The sequence below is a fragment of the Oncorhynchus mykiss genome, chromosome 11, assembly GCF_013265735.2.
Source record: "Oncorhynchus mykiss isolate Arlee chromosome 11, USDA_OmykA_1.1, whole genome shotgun sequence".
In the NCBI taxonomy this organism is placed as follows: Eukaryota; Metazoa; Chordata; class Actinopteri; order Salmoniformes; family Salmonidae; genus Oncorhynchus; species Oncorhynchus mykiss.
In genome coordinates, this window is record NC_048575.1 from 57,258,122 (window position 1) to 57,275,865 (window position 17,744).

General features: G+C 41.0%; 1 long non-coding RNA gene across 2 annotated transcripts; it reads left to right on the forward strand.

Moving 5' to 3' along the window:
- The first annotated feature begins 3,424 nt into the window (after nt 1–3,424).
- LOC110536045 lies at nt 3,425–14,437 on the forward strand. Of its 2 annotated transcripts, XR_002475360.2 has the most exons (4): nt 3,425–3,694; nt 3,815–3,924; nt 5,080–5,689; nt 7,801–14,437. It is a non-coding gene; the product is annotated as an uncharacterized LOC110536045 (long non-coding RNA). The 2 variants fall into 2 exon arrangements; XR_005034683.1 differs by having other exon boundaries at nt 3,427–3,924.
- Nucleotides 14,438–17,744: the final 3,307 nt, after the last annotated feature.

Here is a 17,744-nt window from a genome sequence, read left to right on the forward strand (position 1 = left end):
TAATGGCTGGGGATATTTTTTGCTGTTCATCAACTATCATTTCAGATTTGTTATATTGTATAGAAATGCAGTAAATGAGCTTCAAATTATGAGCCATGATGATGATAACATACATACATGATGAAAATAACATACAGTGCCTTCAGAAAGTGTTCATACCCCTTTACCCCTTGATTTATTTTGTTGTGTTACAGCCTGAATTCAAAAAAAAATTCTCACCCATCTACACACAATACCCCATAATGAAAAAGTGAATTGCAAATTCATTAAAAAGGATAAATATCTCATTTACATAGGTATTCACACCGCTAAGTCAATAATTTGTAGAAGCACCTTTGGCAGCGATTACAATCTTTCTGGGTAAGTCTCTAAGAGCTTTCCACACATGGATTGTGCAACGTTTACCCATTTTATTGTTTTTTTAATTCTTCAGTCTCTGTCAAATTGGTTGTTGATCATTGCTAGACAACCATTTTCAGGTCTTGCCATAGATTTCAGTCAACTATAACTCGGCCACTCAGGAACATTTACTGTCGTCTTGGTAAGCAACTCCAGCGTGGATTTGGCCTTGTGTTTTAGATTATTGTCCTGCTGACAGATGACTTATTCTCCCATTGTCTGGTGGAAAGCAGACTGAACCAGGTTTTCCTCTAGGATTTTGCCTGTGCTTAGCTCCCTTCTGTACAGGCTTCCTTCTTTTCACTCTGTCAATAAGGTTAGTATTGTGGAGTAACTACAATTTTGTTGAGCCATCCTCAGTTTTCTACTATCACAGCCATCAAATTCTGTAACATTTTTAAAGTCACCATTGGCCTCTTGGTGAAATCACTGATCGGTTTCCTTCCTCTCTGGCAACTGAGTTATGAAGGACACCTGTATCTTTGTAGTGACTGGATGTATTGATACACCAGTGCAATTAATAACTTCATGCTCAAAGGAATATTCATTGTCTTCTTTTTTTTTACCCATTTACCAATTGGTGCCCTTCTTTGTGAGGCATTGGAAAACCTCCCTGGTCTTTGTGGTTGAGTCGGTGTTTGAAATTCACTGCTCGACTGAGGGAGGTGGAGGGTCCGTGTGGGGTACAGAGATGAAGTAGTCATTCAAAAATCATGTTAAACACTATAATTGCACACAGAGTCCATGCAACTTATTATGTGCTCTGTTAAGCAAATTCTTACTCATTAACTTATTTTGGCTTGACATTGCAGCAACTTGACAGTAGCTCTGTTTTATTAAAATAGTTAATATCATATGCCAAAACATGCTTCACACATTGAAAAAAGAAAGACAAATAATCTAAATTCAGTGAACAAGCTCTCAATCTTTTCAGGAAGTAGCAACGTGACGTCATGTTTGTTTCCCTCAGCTACAAAATCCCAAAGTGACCAAATCTTACAACGCGTTTCGTTTAAAGGATAGTCCTGCCAAATTACAAAATTGTGTGTGATAGCTTTAATCGTGGATAGAATTAATTCATGTGAGAGATGAAAGGAAACAAGAGAAAAGAGAACAGTGAATGAACAACCTTCAAACAAGAGTGGAGAAATGGCACTGAGTGCAGACTGTTGGATGACAGCACCATGCTGGATACTAATGAATATAAACTCAGCAAAAAAAGAAACATACCTTTTTCAGGACCCTGTCTTTCAAAGATAATTCGTAAAATTCCAAAAGTCTTCACAGATCTTCATTGTAAATGGTTTAAACACTGTTTCCCATGCTTGTTCAATGAACCATAAACAATTAATGAACATGCACCTGTGGAACGGTCATTAAGACAGTAACAGCTTACAGACGGTAGACAATTAAGGTCACAGTTATGAAAACTTAGGACACTAAAGAGGCCTTTCTACTGACTGAACAACACCAAATGAAAGATGCCCAGGGTCCATGCTCATCTGCCTGAACGTGCCTTTGGCATGCTGCAAGGAGACATGAGGACTGCAGATGTGGCCGGGCAATAAATTGCATTGTCCGTACTGTGAGACACCTAAGACAGAGCTACAGGAAGACAGAATATACAGCTGATCGTCCTCGTGGTGGCAGACCACGTGTAACAACACCTACACAGGATCGATACATCCGAACATCACACCTGCGGGACAGGTACAGGATGGCAACAACAACTGCCCGAGTTACACCAGGAATGCACAATCCATCCATCAGTGCTCAGGCTGTCCGGAATAAGCTGAGAGAGGCTGGATTAAGGGCTTGTAGGCCTGTTGTAAGGCAGGTCCTCACCAGACTTCACCGGCAACAACATCGCCTATGGGCACAAACCCACCGTCACTGGACCAGACAGGACAGGCAAAAAGTGCTCTTCACTGACAAGTCGCGGTTTTGTCTCACCAGGGTTGATGGTCAGATCGCGTTTATCGTTGAAAGAATGAGTGTTACACAGAGGCCTGTACTCTGGAGCGGGATTGATTTGGAGGTGGAGGGTCCGTCATGGTCTGGGATGGTGTGTCACAGCATCATCGGACTGAGCTTGTTGTCATTGCAGGCAATCTCAACTCTGTGCATTACAGGGAAGACATCCATGTGGTACCCTTCCAGCAGCCTCATCCTGACATGACCCTCCAGCATGACAATGCCACCAGCCATACTGCTCGTTCTGTGCATGATTTCTTGCAAGACAGGAATGTCAGTGTTCAGCCATGGCCAGCTAAATGCCCGGATCTCAATGGGACACGTCTGGGACCTGTTGGATCGGAGGGTGAGGGCTAGGGCCATTCCCCCCAGAAATGTCCGGGAACTCGCAGGTGCCTTGGTGGAAGAGTGGGGTAACATCTCACAGAAAGAACTGGCAAATCTGGTGCAGTCCATGAGGAGGAGATGCACTGCAGTACTTAATGCAGCTGGTGGCCACACCAGATACTGACTGTTACTTTTGATTTTGACCCCCCTTTGTGCAGTGACACATTATTCCATTTATGTTAGTCACATGTCTGTGGAACTTGTTCAGTTTATGTCTCAGTTGTTGAATCTTGTTATGTTCATACAAATATTTACACATGTTAAGTTTGCTGAAAATAAACGCGGTTGACAGTGAGAGGACGTTTCTTTTTTTGCTGAGTTTACAAAAAAATAAATGACCATTCTAGCATATAATTGCTTTTTGTGTGAGATGAGGCCATTATTTAGAATAGATTATAGGGCTTCACACATATAGGAGGGTTCTTTCTTTCAATTTGCCCATGGCACTGTGCAGGCAAGGCTAATCATATGATAATTTCTTACCAAACTGGACACTATATGGGCTAAAATGGCATTGGCCTAGACATCCCCGTATTAAGTGTTTCATTCTATTGTATTCAGACTCACTGCAGAGATTATATTGTTTTAGCCATAATCTGTAGCCAATGTGAAAACGCTTGGATGGCGCCTACAGGCAAGTTTCTGGTTACCGAGGGAACGCAGATGGTAGAGGAGACTGACGGGCATTCATTCTGTCATCAGTTTGCATTACAATAGAACGTCCTCGTAGATCTGTGGCAGCTGGAGTCCATAGCCTACAAGCGCTCGCATACAAAATACAGACATCTGCGGGTTAATTCCTCGTGCCATCCAAACACTCCTTTGTCCAGGCTTCAGTCTTGTTATTTACTTTCCATTATTAACCGCCCATCAGAGGCAGCTGCTCCGCTCTCACCCGACCTCTCTGCTCAAGGCAAACTGACGCACTCCACGGGTAAATTGGAATAGGTTTTTGTGCGCTCTGCATCACAAAACCATCGATGATAAAGATTTCATTCAGAATATCTATAATATATATCACTGACAATTTGTACATCGCTCATTCTACCCGAAGAGGATTAGTCGGACACAGTTGGAGCCCTTTATCGCGCCATCCTTGCTGACACAGATGGTGCGAGACAGGTGCATTTTGGACCGATGGTCAAACTTGCATCAATGCAAAAGGTAAGAGACCACTGACCGATTTTCTATTTTCTGATATTCGTTTAAAAATATGTTTAATTCTTCATTTTAATCTGTGAAACGCTCCCAAAACCGTAGCTTCAGACAGCCTACAATTATTGTCCCATTGCCTGGTTTCTGTCCTGGGGAGAATAATACCCGTGATCATTATGCTGAAGAGAATACAGGGTGAGAAATGATTAAAACAGTCATAATGTATGATGTTCAATGGTTTTAATCATAATTTAATCATCAATCTGTGTGACGAAGCTTCATTCTGAGGTGCATTTGGAAAGTATGTCTTGTAACACAACGTACAAAACATTATGAACATGAAATGGTCGGTAATTTGGATATAATTACTACAAATTTAGATAGCTGGCTAGACTAATTTACTAGTCAAATTTGTTTTTACTGACATGGGCAAATTGAGTGACTTCCAGTGACAGGCATACACTGAGTATACACAACATTAAGAACACCTGCAGTTTTTCCATGACATAGACTGACCAGGTGAATTCAGGTGAAAGCTATGATCCCCTATTGATGTTAAATCCACTTAAGTCAGTGTAGATGAAGGAGAGGAGACAGGTTTAAGAAGGATTTTGAAGCCTTCAGACAATTGAGAGATGGATCGTGTATGTGTGCCATTCATAGGGTGAATGGGCAAGACAAAATATTGAAGTGCCTTTGGGTGGTTGGGGGGTTGCAACTCGATATTAGGAAGGTATTCTTAATATTTTTTACACTCGGTGTATATGCAGATTTATGACAGCTGAATACCATTTCAACGCCCCCAAATCTCTGCAGGACCAACTAGTCTAGCCCTACATAGTAAATAATTTAGACATTCGAATGCAGCAACAGCACAGTGAGTCAGCTACCACTGTATCATATGCCTTGTTCGTTTAGGCTAGCTATTCTGTTCCATGATGGAGATAAATAAATAATTATAGGATATGCTTATACATCATACATTTTTCTTTGAGGAGAAATTCATGCCTGCGGCCCCTCTACCACATCAGTTTGTGATGAAGCAGGGGCCGTGTGCATCCATCTAGTTTTAGTAGAAACAGTTCTTATCTCACCCTGTCCACCTCCACTGCTGCTGTTTAAATAGAACCGTGCTGCTGGCTAATGGATGCCCTCTGTCTACAGTGGCCAAACCCACAGCCCAGCTGGCAGGACGCACGTCCCCATGACAACTGAGATTCCCTGGGGTCCCTGATGGACTGATGAATACAGGAGTAGGGAGACAGGTATGCGTCCAGTATATCCACACATATTGAAGGGGTTCTTCTAAAGACAGAGGATTAACCACTACTATTGGTGGTAATGATGTCTTGTAGGCTCCGTTCCTCCATGAAATTTGTATTGACTATTGTTTGTATTAGGGGAGCTACCGAAGCAAGATATTCATTTCAATTAGGTCAGTGTAAGGTAAAACATTTCAAATAAGATAAAAAGAAGGTTAATCAGGTCAGTTAGTAACTGTTCCTAATCACCTATGATTCTGGGAATTTTATTAACCCTTCCCATCTGCATCCCATGGTATCTTTAGGCAGTGGTCAAGTCTAATGGTCCAGCCTCTCTTTGGTAGGGTTTTGGGGGCAGGTGTTCCAGGGGGTTGCGTTCCACTTTCTGCTGCTTGCTGCTCTGTGTTTCTCTCCAGATATGCCGAGGAGGATACTGAGATGGTGCCAGCCTTCAGAGGCCATTTAGACGAGTCAACAACATGACCAGACTGACAGAGCTGTTTTCTAAACAGGTACAACTATTTCTCAAACTAATTTGAGTCATTGATTAATTAAGAATGTATATTTGTTGCCAATCTATATTCAGAGAGAGCCAAAACCCTTTCAAATGTTAGAAAGACAACCCCTTGTTAGAATGACAATCCAGAAACCTACGCTGAGGTGGACTCTCTTCCACCGATATGCCTGTGAGGTTTTGTTAGAATATTGGCATTTGAGCAAATGAGACCTCTCGTTGCATACTGGTTCAAGGGCCTTCTACTGACACAAAGACCAGTGCTGCGTTTGAGGATGTACTGTACAGTATGTTCTCATGCCAAGAGAGAAGGTTCATGCTGAGCGATAAGTGCTTTTTGAAGTTGGTTCGATTATTAAAATATAATCACGTTCTTATCTTAAATATTTTTTTACATTAATTAAATGCATTATGGAATAATGGCATTAAAATGATTTTAGAGTTTTTAATGGAAATTAAATAGTGAACCTTTAATTGCCAAATCATTGAACATATTCCATTGTTTCTGTCAGGTCCACATTGGGTAGACATCAATAGAAAAATAGTAAATTACTATGAAATAATACAATATTTCAGTAGTGTATATTACTTTGTTTTTATTTGATGACTTTGTTATTTTTAATTCCTTAAAGCAGTGGTATTGAAACTTTTCCAGCAGGACCCATTTTTTTTGCCATTATTTCTGGGGACCCCACTGCCTTAGTCATAGCTCATCTCTGCTTAGGCAGTAGCAGCCAGCCAGCCAGACAACCATCTAATGGTATCTCTGTGCTCCCCATACTGTACTACTGGCTTTAGTCATCTTATTTAGCTAGGCTAGCCTGCCTAGCTGTCTGACAAAATAATTTTACTGGTTCTTCAAAGTAGATAAGGCATACTTTCACAAATGGTCTCTATCCCTCTCGCTGTTGTGTTGTGTACATTCCTCTCTCATGCGGACTATACGGTCTGTGTGTATCTAACCTGATCTATCCACTGAGGTATAAAGAAATGGAGAATGTGTCCAAGATGTCTGACTGTTGTTTTCAAGGTAATCTACTCACGTTCGCTTATGCCGATTCATGGACTGTCTATATCCGGGTTGCATCTGGTTTAAGTGGACCAACATCACATGCGCACTAGCAATCAATGCGCACAGGGAGCAGCATGAGCAGCGGTGACATCATCACGTCATCCAAAATTGTGGCAGACATTGGATGAATATAACATTTTAATATTTTCGTCTGTGAGTGATCTAAAAGAGAGGGTATATGAGAGGGTATATGATAGGGAGGGTGACATGGAAAGTAAGGGATTAGTTTAGTGTGTTAATTTATAAATCCACCGCATTATAACAGTGCAGTCGCCCTATCCTGTCACAGAGAAGAGGTGGAGAGCAAAACAACCTGAAAGTAGAGCCATAACTAAATCAGATTTGTCTAATCTGCTTTCATGGCTGATTATCTTTAATATCTGACGTATGCCAGATCAGCCTATAAAATGTGTTTGGTTGGGTCAGGTCAACCAAGAGATAGAGAAAAAGAGGCTGTGGAAGGGTAGCCTACATATGTGCTGAGAGTGGAGTTGAGGGTGGGGGACCGTGGTGTGTGGGAGATTGTCCTCACCAAGGCAACACAAACATATTCTGGATCTCTCTTTGCAGAAGCTTTAAAGCTTAGAATCCTGCCCCTGGCCAATAATCCTGATTTCATGCATAACACAGATTTTACACACACACGCACGCACGCACGCACGCACGCACGCACGCACGCACGCACGCACGCACGCACGCACGCACACACACACACACACACACACACACACACACACACACACACACACACACACACACACACACACACACACACACCTCTCAAACTTTAATTTTTGTGACAAAATGTGTGACATTTCGGGTTCAGAATTAATGTCTGTTGTCCTCGTCAGCCTAAACTAATGGCTGCTTCTCTGCTCCCTCCACCTGTTTTAGTTGAGGTGTCACTTCTTCTTTGCGCCTGTCAAACTGTCTGCTATTCAGTCCATCAGTCTTTCTCTGCTGCTCAGTTGTCTACACATCTTGTGTAATGTAGAACAGAACTCAGTGACTGTGTTGTCATGTCATCTCCCCTGCAGTTGTCAACGCGGTTCATCCTTACCGAATTGGAACTGGGACAGGAACTGGGACCTATGGCTTTCACGCACTGACGAATGAACATTACTACAAGGCTACTGACGGAGCACACTTCTTTTGCTATCGATTTGTGTTAGAAGGAGACCTTGCAGTGATTATTATTGTTATTATTATTATTTGGAAGTACCATTGGCACGTTGCTGGCCCCTTTAATTGTAGTCTATTTTATGCCGACGTAATTCAGGACGTCATTCAGGACCACATTTCATGCCATAAGAGAGACCCATAAAGGGTGGGGTTTTAGTGTTGTCTGATGCTTTGGCGCTTTCATTTCCTTAAATATTGTTTACCTGAGGGAGCTCTCTCCCCTCCTCTGTAAAATAACACTTTATCATCCCCTTCCACACTGTTCAGCTGATCAAAGCAGCGAGAGACTAACACCTTTCTCTGATGCCTGCTTCTCCTCATGCTGTCAGCACCTTTCTCTTCTCGGTAACCTTGGCAACACTTTTAACACCTTACTCACTTCCTTCTACCTCTGATGTCTAACATGACTAACAAGGTTGAGTCTGCTAAGATGGCCTTCCTGCTAATTTAATTGATGTGCTCCTAAAGGCGTCAGCATGCTTCAGTTTGGCTGACGCCTTCCCGAAGTTGGCTAGGCAAACCGAACAAGTGGGCTTGCATCCTCCCTTAAAAGATCTTCACTTGGAAAACAATAAAAAAGTGACAATAGTACCGATTGTCCATTTTAACATGCCGTAGCCAGTATAAACTTACTCAAAATATTCAGAATGAATCTAAGATAACTCAAGAAATCCGTCATACAATTTGAGGTTTTTTGCAGAGATCTTAGTTGCGCAATTTTATATCTAATTGAGATGTCTGGTGCAGTATTTCTCAATGAAAACATTTGCATGAAAACATGTCGTCTCTCGTTGAATTGCAACAAAGACTTTATTGAAGAATCCCTACTGTTGACCAATCACCAACGAAGGAGCTTGCCTCTAGAAAAAATGTTGAGCTCGAACAGTCGAAAAGTTACTAAAGTCCAGAACTAACAAAAACATCACAAAATGATGTCATAATATATGCACAAATTCTATTGAACTGTTTTGGCTGGGAAGCATGCAGACGTCTTAACCCAGCTGACATACCCATACCACTCCAGCAGCTAATGCTTGTTATCGTTAGTCTACTCTAACGTTACAGGAGTGTTATGAGGATGTTACGACTTTAATAGGGTTGTGTCAGTGTTTGTGGCGGTGTTTGGATGGTCTCCCGAGGCCTGGTTTGTCTTGTGATTTCTGCATGTACTGCAACTCCCAATAACCTCAGCTAGAGTCATATAGAACTAACCAACACCAGAGTAATCCTGGTTTGCTAACCTGGACTAACAATCTAACAGTCACTAATCAAGCTAATCAACCAAACTAAACCCCAAGCCCCGTTGAGGGGAGGACGGCTCATTTGAATGGCCGGAACGGAGCAAATGGAATGGTATCAAACACATGGAAACCATATATTTGATGTATTTGATACCAGTCTATTCATTCTGCTCCAGCCATGAGCCCTTCCTCCTAAATTAAGGTGCCAACAAAGTCCTGTGGTGTAGGTGTACATTTTGAGTTTAAGAGTGGGGCTCTTAGTGTAATTAATTTCCTTACCCATTGAAACCAAACCATCAGCTCTCTTGGCATTCCTTAATAAATACACTAACACATACCCTCTAATACCTAACACTACTAATGTCTGGTAACAGGCATTTTGTTACTTACACTAACCTGTACTATACTAACTTGTACCTCTCCCATTTTCCTGAAACCTTTCTTCCACCAGACACAGATCACCCAAAATCATATACAGTAACTATGTATTTATCTATCTGTCATAACCTTATGCTCAGTAAGTTGCTTGTTGAGATGTTTTACTTTTGGCCCCTAAAGCACAACGGTGAGAATGATTCCAGGATCTGGGATGGGAAGCTGGATTAACCAATAGATTTAAAGACAATGTGCATCTACCTACCTGTAGCTCACTGGGTTGACCACACACTTCTGCTCAGGGGATGCCTAAAAACATGTTACAAATGTTTCAGTAACTATGTTAAAGATTATTATTTTTTAAGTTGTCCATCTTAATAGTTTAACAAATAATGTCTGACAAATGTTTGACCCCCTGTCCATTGTGTGGCCAACCAGTGCTTGGTTTGTAGCCTGCATAGACACATGTGTATTCTCTTATTAGATAAACCAAAGCAAATAGCAACCCTTACCTGCTTTATTACTAACTGGGTGGTGACTGGTGTATGAACAACAACCCTGGATAAGGCCTAACAATTTGGCCATTGATTTCTTGCTCTTACAGTATGTTAGTATCTTCTCTCAGACTAACATGTGGTGCTTCTTTCAATGAAGTCTAACCATGCTGCGACCAACTTATCACCCATCACTTCTCCCTGCCCCTTGGTGAGATCCAACAGCATCTAGTAGGCCATGCAGTATTGTTTCTTTACTTCCTGAGTCCCGTGTTCTTGATCGTGTGACACTTTACTTAACCTGCACTAGAGTGAGAAAGCACTAACTATTGGGGCATGAAACAGCTTCCCAGAAACTAACAAACTAACTAACCTACTAATTAACTAATTATCTAACAAACTAACTGAAATGACTAATTGTGTGCTGAGAGTTATCAGGTTTGGAGGTTTATGTTCAGCAAGCCATCCCCCTTTCTGGTGTGTGTGTGTGTGTGTGTGTGTGTGTGTGTGTGTGTGTGTGTGTGTGTGTGTGTACGTGTGTGTGTGTGTACGTGTGTGTGTGTACATGTAATGTATGCTGCAACTAGCTCTGACAGTCTTACGTCAGAATTAGACGTTCATCCATGTTTCTCAAACATCACATTTCAAATTTCTTCCAAACTTCAAATTTCAGTGTTTAAGGCTAAGGTTAAGTATTAACTACGAATGGTTAAGATTTGGAATAGGCTTAAAACAAAAATCTCAAAAACAACTTCATATTGAGGGATTTGAACATGCACATTTTGGGACACGAGGCAGATGCCATTTGCTATCTGACATCCCCACCTATAACCCCTTAGAAAAACTGAAACCTACTTGAATCTAAGAGCGCTCACTGTTGCCCCTAGAGGCCAGTTTCCACATCATCTTCCGACATCCTCAGACATGGAAGGACGTTGAATACTGACTTGTATCAAGGGTGATCTGGCTAGCAGACCTGTGGTTATTAATACTAACCTGTACTGTGGATGATGTTGGCTGGGCTTGCAATTTCAAACGCATTAACATTAACTACTCTTTGCTTTGTGCACAGAGTCTGAGACAGAATCTTCTCCCATTTTCCTGAAACCTTTCTTCCACCAGACACAGATCACCCAAAATCATATACTATAACTATGTATTTATCTATCTGTCATAACCTTAAGCTCAGTAAGTTGCTTGTTGAGATGTTTTACTTTTGGCCCCTAAAGCACAACGGTGAGAATGATTCCAGGATCTGGGATGGGAAGCTGGATTAACCAATAGATTTAAAGACAATGTGCATCTACCTACCTGTAGCTCACTGGGTTGACCACACACTTCTGCTCAGGGGATGCCTAAAAACATGTTACAAATGTTTCAGTAACTATGCTAAAGATGATTATTTTTTAAAGTTGTCCATCTTAATAGTTTAACAAATAATGTCTGACAAATGTTTGACCCCCTGTCCATTGTGTGGCCAACCAGTGCTTGGTTTGTAGCCTGCATAGACACATGTGTATTCGCTTATTAGATAAACCAAAGCAAATAGCAACCCTTACCTGCTTTATTACTAACTGGGTGGTGACTGGTACTAACAACCCCAGATGAGGCCTCAGAATTTGGCCATTGATTCTTTGCTCTTCCTCAGGTTGACATTTATTGTCATGAGTCTTGTCCTGAAGGCAGAACTGACCGATTTCCCCTTAGATAGGCCAGCTGCAAAGTCCAAATTGTCTATATTGTAAAAATAAACGTTTTTGCTTTTTGGTCATTAGCACTAACAGTGTGGGTAAGGATAGGTTTAACATTAGGTTTAACATCAGATTTCATGACTTTGTGGTTGTGCTACCTAGTGACCACTCTGCAGAGTGAACTCCAGAACAACATTCATGACAAAAAACACTAACCTGATGCTCTTACTAACATACTGTATCTTCTCTCAGACTAACACGTGGTGCTTCTTTCAATGCTGTCTAACCATGCTGCGACCAACTTATCACCCATCACTTCATCCTGCCCTTTGGTGAGATCAAACAGCATCTAGTAGGCCATGCAGTATCGTTTCTTTACTTCCTGAGTCGTCATGAGGATAGACATCCCTGTGTTCTTGATCTTGTGACACTTTACTTAACCTGCACTAGAGTGAGAAAGCACTAACTATTGGGGCATGAAACAGCTTCCCAGAAACTAACAAACGAACTAACCTACTAATTAACTAATTATCTAACAAACTAACTGAAATGACTAATGTTGTGCTGAGAGTTATCAGGTTTTGGTTCAGCAAGCCACCCCCCCCCCCCCCCCCCCCCCCCCCTGTGTGTGTGTGTGTGTGTGTACGTGTTGCGTGTGTGTGTGTGTGTGTGTGTGTGTGTGTACATTGATTCTCAAACTGTGTGCATGATGCCGTCATTGTTTTTGTCTGAATGAGTGTTAAGGATTCAGCATGCTCCAGTTCGGCTGGCGTCTAGCCAAATTCGGCTAGGTGAAGTGAATGAGTGTGCTGCATACTCCCTTAAAAGACCTTTGCTTGAAAATTTGAAAAAGCAGCAATAGTACTGTTTGTCAATTTGAGATGCCATAGCCAGTACACGCTTCCTTAAACTGGTCAGAATTAATCAAAGATAATTCAAGAAATCTGTCATTAATTTAGACTTTTTTGCAGAGGAGATCTTAGTCATGCAATAGTACATCTAAGATTTTTGGTGCAGTATTTCTCAATTAAAAAATGTGCATGAAAACGAGTCGTCCAAAACGAACAAAAACGTCACATAATGTCTTCATAATATATGCACAAACTCTTCCGAACTGTGTCGGCTGGGAAGCATGAGGACGCCTTAAGTGTGTATGTTTTTCTATCAGTTTTTTTCTATGGAGTAACGTTATGCTATAGCAATGTTGTCTTCATCCACTATTTACACAAATGACTGATGATTGGCTGATGATAAAATTATTGTAGAGGCTGTTTTGTTAGACTTCAGTGCGGCTTTTGACATTATCGATCATAGTCTGCTCCTGGAAAAACGTATGTGTTATGGCTTTACATCCCCTGCTATATCGTGGATAAAGAGTTACCTGTCTAACAGAACACAGATGGTGTTTTAACGGAAGCCTCTCCAACATAATCCAGGTAGAATCAGGAATTTCCCAGGGCAGCCCGTTACTTTTTTCGGACTGTAGTAATGACATGCCACTGGCTCTACTCAATTGCGGATGACTCAACACTATACCCGTCAGCTACTACAGCGACTGAAATGACCGCAACACTTATAACAAAGAGCTGCAGTTAGTTTCAGAATGGGTGGCAAGGAATAAGATCGTCCTAAATATTTCTAAAACTAAAAGCATTGTATTTGGGACAAATCATTCACTAAACCCTAAACCTCAACTAAATCTTGTAATAAATAATGTGGAAATTGAGCAAGTACCTCAACTAAACTAAACTGCTTGGAGTAACCCTGGATTGTAAACTGTCATGGTCAAGACATATTGATAGAACAGAAGCTAAGACGGGGGAAAGTCTGTCCGTAACAAACAGCTCGGACACAGTTCGGACACCCATGCACAAGACATGCCACAAGAGGTCTCTTCAGAGTCCCCAAGTCCAGAACAGACTATGGGAGGTGCACATTACTACATAGAGCCATGACTACATGGAACTCAACATCAATATCATGTAACTGATGCAAGTAGTAAAATTTGATTTAAAAAACAGATAAAATACACCTTATGGAACAGCAGGGACTATGAAGCAACACAAACATAGGCACATACACTTAACATAGGCACACACACACACACACACACAATAACATACGCACTATACACACACATAAACAGGGATTTTGTATTGTAGATATTTGGTAGTGGAGTAGGAGCCTGAGGGCACACAGTATGTTGAGAAATTTGTTGTGAATGTATGGTAATGTTTTTAAAATTGCACAACTGCATTCATTTTGCTGTTTGGCAGCAGCTAATGGGGATTAATAGTAAAAACAAATGCACACTTAGAACTGATTTAGCAAAAACTAAGACCACATTCATTATACAGACTCAACTGTCAAAAGTGGGTTCTATTCTTGGATAAAGACAAGCTTCTTACGGCTTGACAATCAAATTGTGTGATCAAACGATGAAGCAGTTTTGCTTTGGAGGACCTAGTGTCTTTCAGAGTAGCTTCAATCAAAAGCGTCACTAGTCAACACAGTGTCTAAGTGGTTTGGATCCTTGTCCTTTGTGTGGTGTCACTACAGAATTATTCACAAAATATGGCTGGGATGTTGAAAAACTGATAATAGCCTTACTATCTTTTATTTCATGTGCTGTATTGATAAAACATATTTACCATGCCCTTTTCTCTGTTGAATAAACTATTTTAAAAAGTACTTTTTTGTCTTGCGTCTTCCCTCTACAGTATTTATTTTTTGAATGTTCCAAAAACATTCCCCTGAGCCTGGGGATTCTTGGACCGATTTTAAGTTCAATAATGATTTTTCTTGAAGTATATTATCACCCTGTGAGAACAGCTGGTTGCCACTTTACTGTGTTCTCTCTCTGTATTCCAGTGTGTGAAAATCCCCCATGGAGGCTCTCTCATATTGTCTTCAGGAGGCAGCATTCACACAGTCACAGCTAGCCAGCCACTCCTCCCCCGGGCTGCCTAGCCCACCCCAGCATGCCTCTGTGGAGTGATAGACAGGTGACTGGGGCTATGTATTTGCTCCCTGATTGCAGTAATCATAGCGTAGTGTGATTACTACCACAGCGTGTTTGACACATGCAGAGCCCTTAATATTCACAACGCTGAAAAGCGCCTGTGATTAACAACCCCCTTCAAACTGTGAGGAGCACTTCAACAACAATGTCCATTCAAGAAAGCATACTTTCAAGATGCCAGATTGTCACTTTTTTTTGTTTTTTTTTGTTTTACATCATAAGTATAATATTTGTAGCTTTTTGTAATGGTAAAAATGTCCACAAGTTGAAGGTAATCTACCCAGGAAATGAAATATTAAATTGTGTCTTTGTGAGACATCATCTGGTTGAATGACTTATAATATAAATAAATCAGGGTATATGTACAGTCAAAAGTTTGGACACACCTACTCATTCAAGGGTTTTTATTTATTTGTACTATTTTCTACATTGTATAACAATAGTGAAGACATCAAAACTATGAAATAACACATATGCAATCATGTAGTAACCAAAAAAAAGTGTTAAAACAAATCAAAATCTATTTTAGATTCTTCAAAGTAGCCACCCTTTGCCTTGATGACAGCTTAGCACACTCTTGGCATTCTCTCAACCAGCTTCATGAGGAATGCTTTTACAACAATCTTGAAGGAGCTCTCACATGTGCTGAGCACTTGTTGGCTGGTTTTCCTTCACTATGCAGTCCAACTCATCCCAAATCATCTCAATTGAGTTGAAGTTGGGTGATTGTGGAGGCCAGGTCATCTGATGCAGCACTCCATCACTCTCCTTCTTGGTCAAATAGCCCTTACACAGTCTGGAGGTGTGTTTGCTGTGGTAGCCATGCTGGTTAAGGATGCCTTGAATTCTAAATAAATAATAGACAGTGTCAGTAGCAAAGAACTCCCACAGCATCACACCTCGTCCTCCATGCTTCATGGTGGGAACCACACATGCAGAGATCCGTTCACCTACTCTGCGTCTCATTAAGACGTGGTGGTTGAAATCAAAAATCTCAAATTTGGACTCATCATACCAAAGGACAGATTTCCACCGGTCTAATGTCCATTGCTTGTGTTTCTTGGTCCCAGCAAGTCTCTTCTTCACATTGGTGTCTTTTAGTTCTGGTTTCTTTGCAGCAATTTGACCATGAAGGTCTGATTCACACAGTCTCCTCTGAACAGATGTTGAGATGTGTCTTTTACTTGAACTCTGTGAAGCATTTATTTGGGCAGCAATTTCTGAGGTTGGCAACTCCAATGAACTTATCCTCTGCAGTAGAGGTAACTCTGGGTCTTCCTTTCCTTTGGCGGTCCTCATGAGAGCCAGTTTCATCATAGTGCTTGATGGAACGACTGCACTTGAAGAAACTTTAAAAGTTCTTGAAATTTTCCCGGATTGACTGACCTTCATGTCTTAAAGTAATGATGGACTGTCGTTTCTCTTAGCATATTTGAGCTGTTCTTTCCATAATATGGACTTGGTCTTTTACCAAATAGGGCTATCTACCTTGTCACAACACAACTGATTGGCTCAAACGCATTAAGAAGGAAAGACATCGCACAAATTAACTTTAAACAAGGCACACCTGTTAATTGAAATGCATTCCATGTGACTACCTCATGAAGCTGGTTGAGAGAATGCCAAGATTGTGCAAAGCTGTCATCAAGGCAAATGGTGACTACTTTGAAGAATATCAAATATATTTTGATTTGTTTAACACTTTTTTGGTTAATACATGATTCCACGTGTTATTTCATAGTTTTTATGTTGTCACCATTATTATACAATATGAAAAATAGTACAATTAAAGAAAAACCCTTGAATGAGTTGGTGTGTCCAAACTTTTGACTGGTATTGTATATAAGTACACTTCTTTAGAATAATAGTGTCCAAGGCATAGAGAATCATAGAGGACTCTTGGGTCCAAAAGCTGATTCTAGCATGGTCGCGACCATTGAGGACTTTCATTTTTGAAGTTGTCAACCGGGTGGGACTTCCTATGGGTTAAGGAAGGATCTCGTAATTGAATTCAGGTCATCAGAAGGGATCAGCCAATGAATTATACCCATGAGAAAACATTCCAGAACTGCAGGTGGCAGTAAATCATCAACCTTGGCTTCACACCTGTTCAAACAACACACTCCAGGTGGCAGTATGCACCCTTTAGTTTGTTTACCAACTCATAGAAGTAGTAGAATAAGAACTTTGACTATGTCAAAATGGAGATGGTCTCAATGGCGCTGCCTGCGTGCACACAGGACGGATACAAAGAAGAGTGCTCTATCATGCTCTATGGTCCAAGGTCACCCCCACCCTCCATGTCTTGTTATCATATTTTATTCTTAGTGTTTAACAGCAGGGGGCAGTAACGCCCCAGGTATGGCAGATGCGAATAAGCCTGGCATGCTTAGATCACACTCTCTTCTGGTCGTGATAGCTCAACTGCTTGGTCATAACCCACTGGGCACACACTGGTTGAATCAACATTGTTTCCATGTCATTTCAATGAAATTACATCGAACCAACGTGGAATAGACGTTGAATTGACGTCTGTGCCTAATGGGAAAGGTGTGATTGGACTTGGTGTGTCCCATTGCATCAGGTGTGTTAGCCAGGTTAGGTATTAGGTCAGAATAAGACCATGCTGATCTCCTGGACTGATGTGCCCTCCCATCCCATCCATACACACATTCCAGGGCAAGGTCTGCAACACTCCTAATAAGGATGATTGTACTGTCATTTTATCTTGAACACAATTTCCATTGATGGCGCATAAAGTGATTATATAATATATTATGATTGGGCAATACCATTTTGACCAAGGACTGCATGTACTTTGGGGATTTGTGCGAATTCATACACTATTATGACTTAAGAAAGCTATATTTTAATCCCATTTACATGAGTCATTTATTCCACTTTAAAAAGATGTGTTTATCCTGGGTTAAGTCAGCCACCTGGGATGTGAAGGACTAATATGATCTGAAATCACAT